At 39.0% G+C, this 16,115-nt stretch overlaps 1 long non-coding RNA gene across 1 annotated transcript in view; it reads left to right on the forward strand.

The window, feature by feature from the left end:
* Window positions 1-3,142: 3,142 nt before the first annotated feature.
* The window catches only part of LOC142363430 (uncharacterized), a 251,345-nt gene continuing 238,372 nt past the window's right edge, over window positions 3,143-16,115 (forward strand). Inside the window, exons 1-3 of the long non-coding RNA XR_012765738.1 lie at window positions 3,143-3,313; window positions 7,242-7,292; window positions 7,987-8,621. This is a non-coding gene — a long non-coding RNA (uncharacterized LOC142363430). The remainder of the gene's footprint in view (window positions 3,314-7,241; window positions 7,293-7,986; window positions 8,622-16,115) is intronic.

Genomic DNA, 16,115 nt, shown 5'->3' on the forward strand with positions numbered 1-16,115 from the left:
TTAGATTATTGGCAATTTGGACTAGAGGAAGCCAGTCTTTAGGACACGGTGCTTTAATGAAATACAGTTCCCAGGAGCATACATTGGAATAGAAACTGAAACATGTAGGTGCATAGGTGCAGAAACGGAAACATTTAGGTGCACGTTTCTTTCTGATTCACTGCTTTTCTGTTAGAAGAGGCAGGCAAACAGTCGTTTGAGCAGTGCATGGTGCCCTAACAGCAGAATGACTCCTGCTGTGACGGTAAGCATCCATCGGCGTAGAGAACCAGCTGTTGTCATTACATCCTCCTGAAAGTGCTTCTCTTCCTCAGTTTGTCAGCTCCTTGCCATCCACACAGTGTCATGCAGCAGGTGGTCCAAGAAGTGTGGTCTGATCCCCAGAGCGGAGAAGTTGGACTGTTGCCCATCTTTGTAGGTAAAGCTGGGCATTATCCAGGATGCTTCCAAAATACGTTGGCATAGGCACTGGAGGTGGTAGAGCATAATATTGCACTTGAGCACAACTGTAGGAGTTTCAACTGTGTTACCCTTGTATACTGTCAGTGCTGAGTGTTTTAATCATGTTGTCCCTTACTGCAGTGAAATATCAGATACTTTTCATTCATGCATCCCGTATGGTAAGGGTGCAACATAAACAGTATCATGTTACTGTTGAACATGATTACACGTCTGACCAAAACATGCTGAGCTAGAAAAGTTGTTAGGAACAGTCACAAATGTCAAAATAAATATGTAGATCCCTGACACTGGTGCTTAGTAATTTTAAAAGTAAGTTACTACGTTGTCAGTTTAAAAACATCTTTTAGTGTTGTGGGAACTTGTAATGCTGAGCTGGTGTTGGCAGTATGTTAGCATTGCTGATCTCTGGTAAGCCCTGACTGTGTCCAGGAATTTATAGTAGAGTAGAAACATGAGGCAGGATGGAAAGGAAAACTTTGAAATTGTATACTTCTGTTTTCTACCAAGAACAAAAGACTAAAAGGCACTACCAAAGAGTTTCCCAATTATGACTTGCACAACTGAGGCCACTCGAAAGTCCATTTCATATTAAAGTTATTCCTGAGTTCTAGGGTGAGAGGCTAATGTGTTTGCTTTTATAAAACATGTCCATTCTTTTTGTTACATTGCTACGAGCTAGTTCACCACAGCTCGGGATTATCATTGGCATATTTGGTCCTTTGGCTGGTGGAGACTTACTGCAGAAGTGACAGTAACAGCTTTCAGGGAGAATGGAGCCAGACAACGTACGCAGCTGTCAGAGCCCAGCAGAGCAGAAGCTACTTTCACTCTGGAGGCATTACTTGGCCATCTTTGCAGCCACTAGGGAGATAAGCAAGGGCAAGACTTAAGACTGTGGCAATGAAAGAGTACAGTGTTACAAATTCAGTCCTATTAGTAATGCAGAATCATTAGAGGAGAACAGAAGATTGAAAGATGTTTGTGAAATGAAGTAACTCTTTTTTCCCTCTGCACACATGGAGATATGAGGAAGATTTTTTTTTATTCACAGACTGACTTAATTATGTGGAAAATTAAGGCTGATTCTGTACCTCCATTGTCACACACAGCCTGTATATGATTGTACAGGAGAATGTATCAAATTAACATGCAGGGTTTCACTTCTAAGCCCTTGCACATGTGAAGCCTGGGATCCAACAGTTACCTGGGTTTGAGAAGCAAGGCTTAAATTTGGGTTGCGGTGGGAAAACCCTTTAAAGAAAAGTGGCTTGACTGTCTGTATTCATGAGAAGATCAGCTTCATTGTCTGTATTGACGATAAGGTTAATGGGTTTACTAAGAGACAGAGTTTATGACAATAGAGAAATACTGTCCTGAGTGTCCTATAAAAGAAATAGGAAGAGGGGGAGAAGAGACAGGATGAAGATAGGTCAGTAAAGAGTATGTTGGATCGAGTGTGAAGATACATACTAATGCACTGCCTGAAATAGGCAACTGCATCAGAGAGGCAACCAGCCATTTCTTAATTCACAAGAAATGTAAGCAGTGGTAAGAATGAGTGCTTCCGTAGCACGAATAGGAAGGAATCCCTTGATTATATTGAGAGGCACCTCAAACCTCTCTTTTTTTCGTATTTAAATTAGATATTTTGGTTATATGTATTTGTCCTTTCCAACATTTATCTCCAATTATTTTAGGGAAGAAACCATGCTTGTAGGAGCTTGTTGTGGTGATTTTATTTTTTTTTTCAAATTACACACCAGGAACACTCGCAATAAAATTCTAGTTTACCAAAGTGAATATAATGCCATTCAGAAGAAAGAGAGGACCAGACAAAACCAAATTACTTGGGCTTGTCTATTATAGACATTACACTCTCTAAAAAGTAGGCTCTGGGACCTGGGAAGGTGGTGCACACCATCCAGGTTAGACAGTTATTTTTTTACGCTGAATGAGAGTCACACACTTCAGTGGACCATTCAGATGCTGTGCGGGGAGCACCTTCGTGCCGGTACATACTTAAGTTTGCTATGTATCTGGAAATCTGCTTGTCTCTGGATATCAGGTATTGGGTGGTATGGTAGAATTCTCTGGGTGCAAGACATAGTGCACTAATAAATCTTTTGTCTGGTGTCCTAGAATTGGGAACACATACTCCAAAATGGGCAGAATTGAGTTCAAGGTTAGCCTGAGAGGGTTGAGGCTCCTGATCTGTTCTCTGAAGTGCCTGGAGGCTATAAGCAATTCAGAGTAAAGGCATATTCTGACTCCTGTTGAAGCAGCAAAGAATGCCAAAATCATGGGTTATAGAAGTGACTTGGGAACTGGCCAAAGATAGAAGAGACCTGGTTTCTGATCGTTGTTCCCTGGACTATTTATGTATTTTCCACGAGGCAGTGCTTTGTATTAGAACAAGGATATTAGCACAAATATTAACAGGGAAGTGGAAAAGTAATAGATTCATAGTTTACGCACTGCTGATGGTTTAAGAAGTTCTGTTTGGCTGAGATGATGAGCACTTCAAATGTCCAACAAGAATATTTTTGTTTAAAATAGAGTTGTTAGAAGTGACATTTTTTAAGGAAAAATAATGATATGCATCAAAGTGGTCTGTTTTTCAATGAAAGTCGAAAAGTTAATCTCCTTTCTTTTGCTTTTGGTTTATCTGTCTTTCAGTCTGGCCCTTTTCAAGGGAAATAGAAGAGGGAAAAGGAAAATCCTGTCCTGTCTTCTGAATTTAAAAAAAAAAAAAAATCCGCAAGAAAATTTAAATGAAGAAAAGAATGTTTTCTAAACATGATGAAACTTTGTGCCATAATTAAAACGAAGGTCCTGGTGACTTGGTGTCCTGGTAAGTTTACTGTGGTGCTGCCATAAATTTTGGTTGAACTTCGTATAGGAAGGGACAGCTAATCAAAAAGCTTGTGCTCTACCTTGCAAATGGAAACTTACTCGGGAAGAGAACACAGGGTTAACAGTCAGTTGGGTGCAGTTTTGTTACAGATACCCTGTGTCCTTGTGGAGTTTGCCTGGAGCAGTGCTAGCCCTGCCAGCAATCATTCCTATCCAGCATCAGGCTCATGATTTATAGGCCTGTTTAAGTGAAGGCCATGCTTACTTACGGAACAGCCATTTGTTTCAACTCTCCCTCATTTTTTAACCACTTCAGAAGGATGTAGTTTTGGAGGAGCAAATATGTAAAGGTTGCTATTGCTGACAGTTATGTTTGTTTTTTTTCCGAGTAAGAGAGAACTACTTTCTCACTGATCAGCCCTAGAGAACAATTCAGTGTTACAAACAGCAGTGTACATTCAAACCAACCATCATGTTTTTATCTCTCTAACAATGCTCCCTAACATTTAGATACCATTTTTTAACAGCAGCTCTCATTATATTTCCATTTTGCAAATGGGAAGCTGGTTTCTTTAAGGTCCTGGCTGCAGTCGGCCCTAGACTAATATGATCAGGAGGACTTGGTGTCCCTCTTTTTAGTATGACAGCAGTACAGAAACCCTTTCCTGTCTTCTCCGTAAAACCTTAGTTCCAATTACCGGTTAGTTGTCAATTTACAGTTAAAAAAATAAAAAATTAAAACAACTAAATAAATTAATAGTGAATTTTCATTTACATCATGCATAAGGATCGTTTAACTTTGAGTTACAAATGTCCCTCGGTGTTTTTTCTCGTGAATGATGCAAATTTTTATTTAGCTGTAACAGACTGGAATTCTTATTAGTTCTGGCTGCCTGCCTTTCTGGGTGCTCAAAGCACCAAGAATTAAAAGGACGGAGATTTCACAACTTTCACAGATAGTCTGATCCCATGCTTCCCTATTCATAGCCGTAGAATGTTTTCCATAGTATTGAGCCTTATTTCCCTTGTTATGATTTGAGCCATTTGCCCTTTGCCTTGTTCATATTCCCCCTATGTTCTTGGGGGAAGGGCTTATCTCCTCTTTAAGTACTAACGTTCTACATATCTGCTTGTTCCTTTCTGTATTCAGTTTGTATGTGTGTTTGTTAAATATGGTGCCCAAAGCTTAATTTTTGGTATTCCAGCGAAGGCCTTACTGTAGAAAATATTCAAGGCTTTATAAATTGATGTGTCATCCTTGTGGAGGCACATATTAATCGAAGTATCATTCAGTTTTTAGTTCATGTGACATAAATGCAAGCATATAGCTTTATAATGTGCCATGATAGTACTTGCCAGCTGTGATGATATAGCAGGGAGCCTCAAACTGAACATGCTCTGTACATCTCATTGGATGTACTACAATGAGATGGAACTCTTTTCTGCAGGAACAAACGGCGCTTCCCTTTTTTCCATTCCTGTGAGTATGGCTGAGTGTACAGCTGTGACGCATGCCCTTTTTGTTTGGCTAAAAATATTAAACATCCTTCATTTTGATGAGAAGCTGGCACTTAGCTCATTGGTTATGTTCTGAAGCAAAATGGGAGAGTTAATAGTGGTAATATGGGTCACTGTGTACATGTACTTATAGTTGCTATGCTGGCATCTTGATCTGACTTTGCCTTTTAGCTATAGTGCAAGTTTCTATGTGGGCTCTGTCAGATCTAATATTGCCTACAAGGATAGCTGAATTTATTATGCTACTTGTACCACTTTTCTCATTCCTGCCTGTTGTGACCTGTCTATTCTTCAGGTCAGATGGCTGAATTCTTTAAAGTCTTTTGTTCTTGTCTGTGGACTTAAAGATATTTTAAAGTTTCTGTAGCTTTTTGCTACTGAAAGCCAAAAAATTCTTGTCGGGCTGTGGAAAGCTCTGGAAAGTTTACAGATCACTTACACCTAGGCAAGAGACTGATCTAATGTAAAAGTTTTGAATTTGCTGATCAGGCTAGCCTGAAAGTGAGCCTTTTCATCAGTTTGTTTCTGCTGTCTGGAAGATCTTGACGGTAAGTAATTTGGGCCTTACATAAATAAATTATATGTAGAAGTCTGTAAGTCAAGGAATGTTGTATGGCTGCCATGTCTTTTCTTTGGACCTCTACCTTCGACTAAATATGATGGAGGACAAGCTGTTGAGTATTTAATGTGTACTACTAATTCACAACAGCTCTGAGCATCAGACACTGAGATGTTGAGTGTTGAGTCTTAGAATGACTGAAATTGCTGTAATCTAACTGCTAAACGTAGATGTTGTTTCTTGCAGACATTGGACATATTTGGGGGGTGGATTGAACTTTGAATGGTAGATGTTTGACAGTCTAGAGAGGCTGAGGCCAGAACTGAAAATCTGCAGAGACAAGAGGGTTTAGGGTTATAGAAAGAGGGCTTGATAAGACTGGCTTTATTTATATGCAACTGTGCTGTGTACAGTTCTTTCTGTTATTTATCTAGTTTCACACTATCAACAGTGGAGATATTCTGAGTGCACACATGATGACAGGCTGGGAAATTTCTACATGACTGTCTGGTTTAAAGCTGCTTTTTCATTTAGTCTGGCAAGGGGTCATGAAACACAGCGATCATCTGAGGATGTTGTCTAGTCCCTATAACGCTGGAAGCAATAGGCTTGATATACTTAAATGTTCTGAAGTGATGGAAACAGCATAATTAAATTCCTGTAATTTACGTGTGCGAAGACAAGAAAAAGAATGTTCTAAGCATTCTATCCAAGAGGTCTGGGTCCCTGTATTAGTGCTTGAGATGAACTTGGAGGGAATTTTCTTCCTGTGAGTCTTACATGAAAGGAATTTGATAGGTTATGGTAAATGGTTTCTTAGTTCTCCTTTTGCCTTTTTCTCGCTGGGGACTGTTCATATGTTTTGTTTGACTCGGAGGGTCACCAATGTTAAGAAGTGATCTCTTGCTGGCTTATTTCAGCCTCTAAAGAAAGATTAGTTGTCAGTTATCACCTTTGTACCATGGCTAGCAGAACATCAGAGTTGTTCTCCTACTTTCATCTTCCTCTGTTGCCTGGTCCCCAGCCCTACTGTACTTTCAAAAGAAGATGGTAGTGGCAACTGCTCAGACCAGCTCCAAGTGTGCAGTAACTTCATTACAATGCTGTACGGCATTTTGGTAGCCTTTATTTTCCCTGGCCTTCACAAGTCTTACTGCATTACGAATGAAGGAGCTTACAGTACAGTTATAAAGAGTGAGTTCTATGGCTAGATTTTTGCAGGCTCTTTGTTACTCTGTTATGACTATCTGTTTACGTGTAATCTGTAACAGTCAAGTGGTTGCAAACCTGGGCGTTGATTGCTGTCCACATACAGACCATCAAGCTATTGGCTGAGTATGGTCCATTTGGAGTTCTCTTTTCTGGAGTGAAAGCTAAGTCCGACATAAGTTTTAAATTTTATATTGTTTCCTGCTTCGTTTGGCTTGAAAATATTTTCAAAAGAAAACTTCAGATTTGTGTTCTTGATTCAGGAGAAGTAAAACATAAGCAAATGGTGAAGGAATACTGGTACATACCAGTGCATTCTTCCTCATTCTGTATTGAACATGTAATTAGAAGGAGACTTTTTGCACCTTTTCAATACAATTGTGGATTTTGGACGTGGATGCAGTTTAGTGCCTAACGTCTTTCAAAAAGAGATGAAGTGGAAATGTTGGACTCTACTGGAAAATATGCATCTTATTCCTGTTCTGATAAAAAATAGACTTTGGAGAAGGGGAAAAGGGATCATCCAAAAGAAATGGCTATTTAAACATCAATATGTTGTAGTTGGTTTTGCAACAATTAAATTGCAAACAATTTAATCTGTGAGTGTTCCTGATTTTTTCCTGTATCTTTGGTTCTGCAGAGAAGCCTGGTAAAGGTGTTTGGGAGCTAAATTCTAATCCTGACTTGAATGGTAAGTTACACTGTTATGCTTTTAGCAAACTGTATAATTTTTGCATGTTCAAGTTTCTGTTAATCTGTAGAAATTAAAAGCATTTTACTCAGAAGTACCTGTAATGTTTTCATGAAACCTTATAAAGAGCTTTTTATGATTACTGTGGAGGTAATTGTACTGAGGAGGGAGCAGAGAGGCAGCAGTTTGGAACCAGAGACACTGCGTTGGTCCAGTTTGGATCTCTGCAGTACCTTTAGAGCATAGCACAGTGTGCAACACAGAAGCTGCACTGTCCCTGGAACTGGTGTGCTGATAAATGCTGTGCACATTCTGTTAAGCCTAGACATCTCATGTCAGGATTGTGAGCGTTGCTACAAGTCTCCTTCTCTGGAGTTCACGTTTTGCTAAGAGCTCCTTGTGTTTGGCCTTTTTATGGAGTGTACTGTTTCTCTTTTTTTTTTCGTTCTACCAAGAGTTACCCTAGGGAACCCATCACTTTATGTATTTGCAGTGGCTTCAGTTTTTGGAGACCTATATGGCATTTGGCTAAAAGTCCAGTTGGCCTGTTATCTTGTCTGGTACAGGCCAAAATCAGGTATCTGAGGAAATAATGTAAGAGTATAGCAAGTGTATTGCCCCCATAATGTACAGTAAGTATATAGCTGTACTCCCTCTGTATTCTTTTTGAGTCTAAAACACTTTGTAATTACAGGACTTCCTGCAGTTGTTCTACCTAGAAGTCCTTGCTGGGTTTCTCTTCTGTCCCCTGACACCTTGAGCTGATAACATTTTTAAGCATCCATGGCATCCTGTGGTGAGTTCCAGAGCTGAACTGAGTACTGTCTGAAGACTTATGCACTTTTCTTCCCTCCACTTTGAACTTCTAACATGCTAGTTTCACTTGACGCCCCTGTGGGTGGATGGTCTTGCTGGATTTGTCAATGACATGCTTGGATTCAGGCGCCAAGAACCGAGGAGCTGACAAAGGGAGCAAATGACTTGTGCTTATCTTACCAGACAGAAGAAAAGGGGGATAGCCCATCATTGTAAATCAAGTAGTCTCCAGGATGTGATGGAGACCACACAGCCAGAGGTTGCTTGAACATTTGGCCCTCTTGAGCACATACCAAGGTGCCTGCTCTATAGATGGGCGCAACATTCCATGCCAAGAGCAAATCAACACATAATAATTGACTTAGTCCCACCTCACGAAAAGATTTTCAAGCGTATAAAAATTGGCACTTGAAAACTCTCTTTGGGCGGAGGAGCCAGGTGAGAACTCTACCTGACAGGCGGGTCAATGGGCCTGAAACTCTCTTCTCCCCCCCAGGAAGGGACGCCGTTTTGGTAAGAGTCGCGCCTCTGACTTTGTCAGACGTATGCCTGGGATCACATTGTTAACTAAAGCGCTAAACCGTCACCTTGAGCTCAGCTTTTGTAGACAGTGCATTTATCAACAACAATCCCAAATCCGTGATACCTGTCGCTTGAATAAATTACCATTTCAACTTTGTGAAACTGTTTCAGTGAAAGTCCTTGGAGGGGTTCTGACAGGCAAGTTGAATCTGATAAGTGGCTACACACTTAACCCTTTAGACATAAACTGTTAACCAAGTCCGGGACCATGAGTAGATCAGCTGCACCTAGACTTCTTTCTGAGAGAGAGTTTAGAACGCAAGGTGATCTGCTCTGAACCTCGTGACTCAGTGGGAGGGCTTTGCTTTTGCTGCCATTTCTTGTAGTTGAAGAGGCGAAGAACAGTTCCTCTTGATTGCTAATTGTGAGTTAGCAGCGATGAACACCAGTGATGCCGATTATTTTTCAGAGAAAGATGGCATAAGATTTGATGCAAGGAATGTGGTTATTTGCTGATATACATATGATAGGTGGTTAGGATAGGACTGTTAGACAGCCAATCAGATCTGGGAATTAGGACCACGAGCTTTGAAAGGGCGGACAGATCAGAGTGTGTTCACAGACACCAGGACACTTAAGGAGATATTTCCTCACAGTTGAATGCAGCATGTGGTGTTGCACAGGAGTCCTCTTTGATATCCACCTTCATATCCAATGTCAGATTTGTTGCTTATGTAAAGGTCATTTTCTACAACATACCAGTTTTGGAGCAGATTGTGTTTAGAGAGAAGTAGTAATAATAATAGCTAAGCTTTCAGTTTAGGTTACCAAAACAACTGTCTCAGACCTTCAAACTCTCCACAATATTTAGGAGTGATAAGGCCCAAGGCAGTGGTTGTTGCTGGTTTTGATTTTTTTATTCTGTTTTGTTTTTGGTAGGCACGCTGTTCTTCACAGTGTTTACAAAAATATACTACTGAATGAGAGACACTGGAAGTAGAAGTAGCTTTAGACACAAAAATCTTTTCTTGTTTCTGTGGATAAGGCTGAGGAAAATACAGCAGTAGAAATCCTTGACCTATTGAAAATTTTGAGTAGATAAAAATTGTGTTTAAAAGATTGTAATCAAGGTGAAGGGAAAGAGTGGTAGAACAGGGAAAGAATTTTGAGGTAACATGAGGAACTTCCTTTGTTTTGTTTTCTGGCTTTATCTGTTTAGTTCACCTCATCTGTAGAGCACTTTGCACAATATAATGCTGTTAACAGGACAATGCTGAGAAATAGATTTAAAAGACAGGTAGACCTTGTAAGTAAATGGTGTTGAACATCTCTGTTGGAAATAAAGCAGCTTTTTTAATTTTAGAAAGATCCATACCCACAAGTAGAGTAACACACAGTACTATTTGAGTTAAGCTTGGGGCAAATGTCTGGCACTTCTGCAGGTCACAAGAGCACTTTGAAGACTGTCAAGTGCTGAAAAATGCAAGGAAAGAGCTGTGTTAATGTCTCTGAACATTATGAAAGAATACCTAAGCAAACTAATGAGGCATTTGAAGGTTTTGCCTACAATTATCTTATGCCACTGCTTGTCATTTCGATGCAATCTGTTGAAGGTTTTAATGGAATATATGAAGATGATGTTAAGGTCCACATTTTAAACATCATGAAGAAAATGCTTTCATATTCTAATAATGGAATCATTCTTCTACCAACTTCAAGCTAGTAGAGTGGTTACTTTGTCTAATACGAACTTGACTATCCTCTGTCATCTTCAAAATCCATTATTTCGTGGTGTACACATGCTTAAACGCCTGCCTAATCTGACACTCAAAAATTTACCGTGTGTTTGTTTTTGATTGTGTGGCAGAGCCATCATATCCGAAGGTGTATGAAATATATTGCTAAATCTACCGAGCTTCCCAAAGATTGTTCATTTCTGTCTTGAATTTGAAATCTGTGGTGAGGATCCCACTGTGCTGAATGCTAAATGCTGAATAAGTTTCTTGTTGTTTGGGTTTTTATTTTGTTTAAGGAGGCAGTTCCTGTCTCAGAGAGCTGACAATCTAAAAGGAAGACAATACGCAGCAGTTTAATAAACCAAACTGTTAGGGAAGTTGAGGGAATGAAAGACACTGTGCTTCTTAGAATGAAAAGCAGTTCATTATAACTGTAAACATAAGGATACTTCCTGAATTTCTATTCATGCAATAGCTTTTTCAGGAAAACACAGCTCTCCTTGTGATCAAAGATTGCCTTCACCTGCAAACGTTCTGACTGAATTGCTTCTAAAATGATTTAAAAAGAAAATTCCAGTTGGTGAAGCTTAGAATTATGAAGTTAGAAAATGAGAAACACATGTTGACAGGACTTGCCTAAAGAGGGAAATTACCACTTCCTCTGAAGTTACAGCAAAATTTTCCAGTTGTCTTCTCTTTCAGTGTAGCAGGTCTCTTGCAAGTCTCCTTGTGTTGGCTATATTTAGCCCAGAAGTTCAATAACGGAACAGTGTATTTAAGAGCAAGCAAATCATCTAGTTTTCGGTTTTAAGCAGGGTTGCTGGGGCTCTGATCATGTCACCTGTGTGATCAAACCTTCCTTCTAATTCAGTATTTTATGGCCACAGCTTTAATTTCTTCAGAAGTCCCTTTGTTTATCTTTGGTACCTTGTCTAAGTAAGAGAGGGTCAAACACTTGGCCATTTGCACAGCTGTCAGTGTTCTGTCTGTTCTTTACCTGTCTGCTGCTTTTTACTGAACTTGTTTTCAATGCAGTTTAGAATTTCCATGTTTATCTGCGCGTTATTTACTGACCTTTTACCCTAGCTTTTTCTGCTGTGAAGTGTTATAAGCCATCTTGAAGTCCAAATACATTATGTCTGTTAGTCTGTCCCATCAGTTCTTATTGCGACTTTTTCACAGAAGTTAGATTTGTTCAGCATGACCTACTATCTCATGATTTCCCATTGTACCTCTCTCTTCGCATGTGTGCCTTTATCATTTATGTCGCTTACATCCCTGTTGTAATGACCGCATCCAACATACAAACCCATTTTCCTTCAGTATTAGTCACTTTGCATCCCTTTGGTTTTCTGTACTGCTGCTAATGCTTTTTTCTGTGCTTCACTAATTTTAATATTAACCACTCCTCCATCATCTGTGTTACTTATTCCAGTCCAAGTCCAGCATATATTAAGGGAATAAGATGTGGGTTGGTCCTGAATATGTTGGTCCCCCTTTTTTTAAAGTAGGAGGAATTCAGTCTCTGTGTATAACACACATCTGATCCATCAAGATACTTTAAGTGTCCCGACAGTCAATGGACATAAGCAAACCCAAATCCTGGTAGTTAATCTAAACATAGACATTTCTGAAGAAAACTTTGTTCTTCTTAGTGAAGCTAACAAATCCTTATTTACTGATTTAACACAGTGTCCTGGTACACAGCTTTCAGTTTAATATTGGTATTTCAGTATAAGTCACTTTATCAAAGTAATTTTGAGGGTGCGTTTCTTCTGTATTGACATTTGGCTGCAAATGAGTTCTTTGAATCTACCCGTTTAAGGTTCTGTTCTTGTTGTTGGACCATAAATGTTGATACTGGGATATGCAGGAACAGAAATGTGTGGACCAGTGCCATAGCAGAGGCATTGTACAGCTTGTGCAGACGTGTTCCTGACAAACTCACCATCTGTTTTCTGACTTCTGATGCTTCAATTTGCCCAGCTGATGAAGTTTTGAGATATCATTTCTTCCGTTTTCTTACTCCTTGTCATTAATATTTGAAATGTTCATCAAACCAGGTAATTGCACAATGAAGTTTTTTATTTTCTGTGAACAGAAACATCTTTTTCTTACTTCAGAAATACTGCTGAGAAGGAAGTCTCTTATTAATGTGTGCCCAAAATGTATATCTGTCATACTACAGGCTGAACTATCTGCATAGTGAAAGACAGGCAAAGTCGTATAAGTACTCATGTATTGATTTGTTGCTTTTTGATTTTTATGTGAATTGCTCTGGATTGTTGATACTGAAGACAGTTGTGTTTCATCATCAGGTTTTGATTTGATGTTTTTTTTTGAAAGGGACTGTCAGTAGGTTCCACTTTTTTTTGCATAGGTGGTTGGAGTATGAAAGTCCTAAGAACTTGGTGTGTTCTGTTCACTTTGGTTCCCTTGCCCCAAGGAGAGCAAGCAGCATAAAAGGAGATCTGAGAAGACACAGTCAGAAGGAAAGTTTATGGGAAGTGTAACAGTGGAAAAGTCAGAGTAGAGTGGTTCATACCTATTGAATCTGTTCTGTTAGTGAGTCTGTATGCTTCCATGTTCTTGCTCGTCTGAGTCTGTGTAAATCTTTTGTTCTTCCAGCTGTTAACCTCTGAAACTCCTGACTGTGTTGCATGGGTGTATTTTTACAGCAGACAACGCATTACAGAAAGACTCACTTTGGAATGTAGTGAGTTTGAAAGGGATGGATTTCTTCTAGCAGTTCATTGCTGGTTTTATCTTTTGATAGTTACGCAGACGTTAATTGTACTGCCACTGCATAAACAAGTACTGAAATATTCTAAATAGATATTTGCATTTAACATCCATAAGCAGACAGCATTTTTCTTAGCTTTGTTTATCTGTTGAAATAATTTCCTGAACAATTTGTGGTCTGAATTTTAAACTTGGTTTGCGTTACTTAACCATGATAAGAAAGGGATCATTTGGAGTTGTTTGCTCCCTGTTTAGGAATGCAGACTTCTCATTTTATTGGTATTCACTTGCTTATATAAATTCAAATGTTTGTCTAATTGTTAATCATAACTTACTTGCTAATATACTAGTGGAACGGAAGTACAATGAAGAGTAGAACACAGCTCAAGCGAGACTGCTTATCTTAATTCTAGCGAGTATTTGTGGTATTGTTTTTTCCATCATCTGTTCTTGTCTTGTGGTGTATGAGTAATTAGGAAGTATTTTGGTTAAGAGTTAGAAATGACTGAACAGGTTTTTTTGTTTTAACCAAGGAGTTCTTTTCATTAGGGGGGAAATAGTGGGGGGAGAAGTTCATAGGATGCCTATATCTCTGCAGTTTTTATGTTCAAACACGGTCTGTTTATCTTATGCTTATGTCATTTTCTGTCTACTCATTTACTAGCATTCCGTGAATAAGAAATTATCTGAAAGAAGTAGCCATAATAGTGACCATTATGAAGGAAATCCTTATGGTTTCTTCCATTGCCTGCACTAGTATTTGCTAGACAAAATCACAGAGAATTGGAAAGTTACTATTTTTGGCTACTGAGTGCTAAATCTAGATACGATTTGACAGCAATTGCCTACTCCTTTGTACCATCAGTTGTGATGGTTTGTTGCTCATTTGTGTAGGTTTGGTTTGTAAGAAGATGCATTTAACAGAAAATTAGTCATCCTCTACTGTCAGAGCTCGTTTGTAGTATATTTGTCAACAACTACTCTTGAGTGGATGGATTACAGAGAGATGCAAAATGTAGGGTTCTTCCCCCTCTGAGGTATGGGCTGATCATTTAAAAACTTCCCTAGAATGTACAAAAAGCAATCTGTGGTAACACAGAATCTTTAGAACCTGTCAAATCAAAGCATTTACCATAAAGCTCATCTGGGAACTCCACAGAAGCCAGAGCAGGTTGTGGACAAGTTTCTCTAAGTACAAAGCCCCTTTCTCTTTTTAAACAAAAAAGGAAAAAAGAAAGAAAGAAAAAGGGCAAAGTGAGTGATGCAAGCCTGAGAAAGAATTGATACCAATCTGGGTAAGAGCAACAATGGATTGCCTTTGAGAAAACAAGGTGTTGATTTTTCTCTCCACTTACAGAGGGACAGAACGATCTTTGCTATAGTTGTTACACAGAAGTAAATTAGAAAATAGTGATGTAATAAGAATCCAATACTAAGACTTCAATTTCCATTATAAATCAAATGAAAACCTGCTAATATTTCCTCAATTAAAGCATCTGGCGCAGACTTTATAGTCTGTAGTGGTGCTGTCCCGTGTCCCCCCCCCCCCCCCCCCCAGTCAAGAGTCATTTCTCTTTGTGGAATGGCAGACAGATGGTGAGAGTGGAGGAGAACATGTTGTCTAAACTAGGGAATTAAAGCATCTGGCTGGAAATCTATAATTGGTATGTTTTGGCCCCTAACTCCTGGATGAGACTTAGTACGCCTTTTGCTCCAGGTTGTTGGCAAGTCCACATAAACTGCAGACAAATAAGGATGATTTGCTCTGAGACTTTGAGTTGGCTTTTTGAGTATGTCTGTTTGTGATCTACTGTATTTGCATTTAGCTCTATTTTTAAAGTTCTTTCTAGCAAGGCCTTTGCATAGTGGTTGTATGATCTCATGGACCTTTTGGTTTTTGTGACTGCTTTGTATGTCAAGTAAGCAAGATGCTTTTCCAGCTATTTGGTTAATCTGATTTGGAATACGTTTTTCTTCTTAAAAATGCCCCCAGAGGAAAGATTGTTGGATGGTTCCATTCAGAAGAATTCAGTTTATTTCACTTCTTCCAACTGCAAGGTAATTTAAAAATAAAACAATCAATTAAACACAGATGGCCCCAATGATTCTACATATTAAAACTTACCATTTTTGTCTGATTGATCGGTAAGTAAGCTAATAGATGTTTCTGCATTTGGAATTTTTCTGCCTCGCTCAAGTATTTTATTAGATAGGATAGCCTCAGAGTGAAAAAAGGGACTCTTCCAATTTTTCTGTACCATGGATACTAGGAGAGAGGAGACAAATGATGGAAATGGGTATAGTAGTCTACAATGTGTAGTACTGAATACTGTATGTTGAAACAGTTCAGACTTTTAATCAAGTAGAATAAATACAGATTTTTAGATTGGAGTTATAAGCCTAGAAGGATAGGTTGAGTTGTTTTGTGTGTTGTTCTCTCAGTATAGGACAAGTAGCGCTACAAGAAAAGCCCAATTGAAGTTGACAGATCAGAGGAGGTGATGGGAAATGGTTTAGAGGAGGTTCCTTTGGCCACAGATTTTATGGGAATATGTGAAGAACTGGGGAATTAACTGCAAAAGATTTTGCCTCAAAAACATGTCTAATTTCATTTTAAAAACCCTTCCAGTGGAGGTGAAAGTGTCTTGTATCTGTGTATTTTTTAACCCCAGGAGGGTTTCATAATGGACATCAAAACAGATGAGTTGTGACAGACACTTCCTGAATTCTGCAGTAGCCATTCACACTCAGGAATCTAGTGACCATTACAACTGCACTGAGTTTCATGTATTTCTTTTCAGGTGTCTGGGTAGGATACACTCGGTGCCAGTGATAAGACTGGATCATTATGCAAAGTTCTTGCAGTTAAGAAAGAAACCTTTCTTTTTAATTCATCAGTTTAAATGTAGACTACTTTCTCTTTAGATATGATTGGAATATTTGACAGGGGAAAAATATTTTTAGAAATTGCATCTTGCAACCAGAATCCACTGGGCAGATTAGATAA

This window comes from Opisthocomus hoazin, chromosome 17, assembly GCF_030867145.1.
Source record: "Opisthocomus hoazin isolate bOpiHoa1 chromosome 17, bOpiHoa1.hap1, whole genome shotgun sequence".
Taxonomy (NCBI): domain Eukaryota; kingdom Metazoa; phylum Chordata; class Aves; order Opisthocomiformes; family Opisthocomidae; genus Opisthocomus; species Opisthocomus hoazin.